We start from the raw sequence: 3,116 nt of genomic DNA on the forward strand, positions 1-3,116 counted from the left end.
GAAGAAGAAGAAGAAGAAGAAGAAGAAAAGAGAGAGATGGGGGCGAAATACCTCCTCCCTTGAGTTTACTGGAGCAGCCGGCGCATAAAACGACCGCTCATACGGGCGTAAGCGCCTGCATGGAACGTCATCTTCAACTCGGTTTAACTCACCTTTGCTTGCACGCAGATGAAACGATCGCTGAAACGGGCATCGACGTCTGTTTTAAATGTCGTCGTTCATTCTGTTCTTTTTATGCTCCTGGTTGAAGATGTCAAATGACCACTTGAACGGGCACATGCGCCCGTTTGGAACACCGTCGAATGCTCTCGACTCGTTGATGGTTTCTGCAGAGAATAAAAACGACCGCAAAAACAAGCGTGTGTGCCCGTTTGATACGCCGTCCTTCACTCTGTTTCCTCTGGTTGTTTTGCGCTGGAACCTCCTGTAGGTCAAATGACCGCCCGTATGACCGCTGCGGTCGCAGGAAGGGCTGTCTTTTGGTCTGTTTCTTTCGAAACTTGTATTTTCTTCATTTTCTTGCGGTGTTAATTCCATAGCAATACATAGACATATTTCCAGGCATTCAAGCATCAATCTAGCATATGAATCATCTTGCACAAGCAACTTCATTAGAAAAACTCTTCCAAACTCACTTCTTTACATGGAACTTCAATCACTCTTTTACTAAAAACAAAAACAAAAACTTACTTGTCTACTTTATTCACGTGGGTTGCCTCTCACGAAGCGCTTGTTTTCGGTCAGATAGCTCGCCCTTAGTGGTGATCAAGGTTGTGCTAGAACACCAAGACCATAGCTTCTGGCATTCAAAATGATGCCGCCTCCTATGTAGTTCTTCAATTTCTTTTTCCTGGGTAAATGCTGTGTAAAGGGATCTTTAGCTGGTAAATCAAAACGAACATTTCCCTCGAGCAAATTTATCAGAGCTTTGATAGTCCTTAGAAAAGGTCTACCGAGAATTATAGGAGCAATTGGATCTTTAAGCATATCTACTATAACAAGATCAATCATTTATTTGAGCTATAACTCCATGCTGAATGCCTACTACTTGAGTAAAAGTAGAGTTAGGCATATTCAATATAATCTCAATATTAGCATAAGGACCAAGATTGATACTATCATAAACAGATTTGGGGATAGTGGAAACACTTGCCCCTAGATCACATAAAGCACTGAACTTATTAAGTCCTATCTCAATCTCTATAGTAGGTTCAAAAGCATCCTCTTGCTTAGTTGGTAACTTACTGTATTATTAAAACTACCAATTGATAGTTTTCGTTATGCCACAGATAATATTCTCCCTAGCTCTACTCGATTGATTTTTTAGTCTTCATCGGTTTTGTGAGAGAATGTTAGTTCATGTACTCCCACTAAAATCCTCTTGGACATTTTCATTAAGAAACTAACTTGTATTCCTGGTTGTTTATCTATTCGCCTGTGTCATTGATGTGTCTATTGTGCTGTGATTTTTTAGTTTCTTCGCTTCTTGGATGATCTCAGGTTTAGTTGTTATATAAATAGGCTGTAGCATTTCTGGGGTTTTTCTCTTTGCTGTTGTGTTGTTTGGTCACTTTCTGTTCCTTATGGTCTACCACTCTTGGACACCTTTTTTTCCCATACATTTCTTTATTTTCCTTCCAGGATCCAAATGAAAATTGCGAAGATAGTGCACCTTCCTATTTTTACCTTTGTTGTTGTTGTTGTTGTTGTTGTTGTTTCTACACGGTTAGTGTTCATATTTTCTGGAGTTATTAGTAAAGTATTTATTATGTTCATCTTCATCACATGTTGTATCATTAACAAATGCCTTTGATTTACCTTCCATCAATGATTATTTGCTTTGCTGGCCAATTAGCTAAGTAACTTTACTTGTTATATGTCATGCTATTCCTATTTAATCGAGAAGAATGCCGAATACTTATCATGTGCCTATGATGGCGAGCAAAGCCTAGGTGTGGCGGTTCTCCTGACAAACTGGTTTGATGCCAAAATTGGCATGCCAATATTTAACAAATGCCAAACATTGATTATTGATTGGTAGGTCACTCTAGTTAACCTCGCAAGAAGTTGCTAACTTTTGGCAACTTTTGATTTTGCCAGAAGTTGGTTTGTCAAATAGTGGCAATGCTGAATGTTGGCATCAAACTAATCATGCTTAAATATTCCTACGCTTTTTCTTTGAAAATGTTTGCCATCACTTCAGGAGAAATTTGCAATCTGACTGAAAACGAATTTAAAATGTTGTGCATGAGGATCTTAAAGCTATATGTTAGACATGATTGATGTTAAGCCACTAAAATATTTATGTCCCCGTTGCAACGTAGAAATAATTACCTATAAATATTTGGAGAAGGTTAATTTCTCATGGAAAATGTGATGCTCTCAAAGTCGAATTGAAAATGTTGTTAGGTTATTACCAAAAAAAATTTGGGGCAACTTGTGAGGGATTTCCTAGTACCCAAAAAGGATTATTAGATGACATTGTCTGCACACTGGTGCATGTGTAAGGTCAAGATAGTGACAAACCAAAGGAGTAGAAGGTAAAAACGCCAAGGCATAGGAAAACGTTTGGAGAGAAAAAAGACCGAGAAAGCAGCTTTAGCACTAGACTGCTATAAACAAAACGCCGCTGACTTGGACCCTTCTTCTTTAAACGAATATGCACTACAAGGAAAAATTGTGTCCAAACAGAACAGATTGTTCGTCATCCAATGTATAGTATTTTGCTCATGAATATCGATCGATCCTCCCATGTACAACACCTAGCTTCTATCTGCCGACACACAAACAGATTAAATAAAATACAGTTTCATCATGGGTTGTTGTAAGCAGGAAGCAGATCCTCAACGCAAGGTGTATAGATGAATGACCCAAGGGTAGGTGCGGTGAGAGATCGATGGCGTAGTCCGCTGTTTGGATAGAGTGAGCCCAAGTAATGCAATTTGGAGGTACCTAAGTAGTAAGCAAACCCGCTATAATGGCTGCCCAGGAAAACAATTTCCCTTTCAGGGTGATAGCCCAAAAAATCCATTCCATAGTAGCAATTTTTATAACCCTCATTGCCGTTGATCCCTTCTTCTAATGCATCAGTGACGCTGTCATCACTAGAGTCCCAT

The sequence above is a fragment of the Aegilops tauschii genome, chromosome 2, assembly GCF_002575655.3.
Source record: "Aegilops tauschii subsp. strangulata cultivar AL8/78 chromosome 2, Aet v6.0, whole genome shotgun sequence".
NCBI lineage: Eukaryota > Viridiplantae > Streptophyta > Magnoliopsida > Poales > Poaceae > Aegilops > Aegilops tauschii.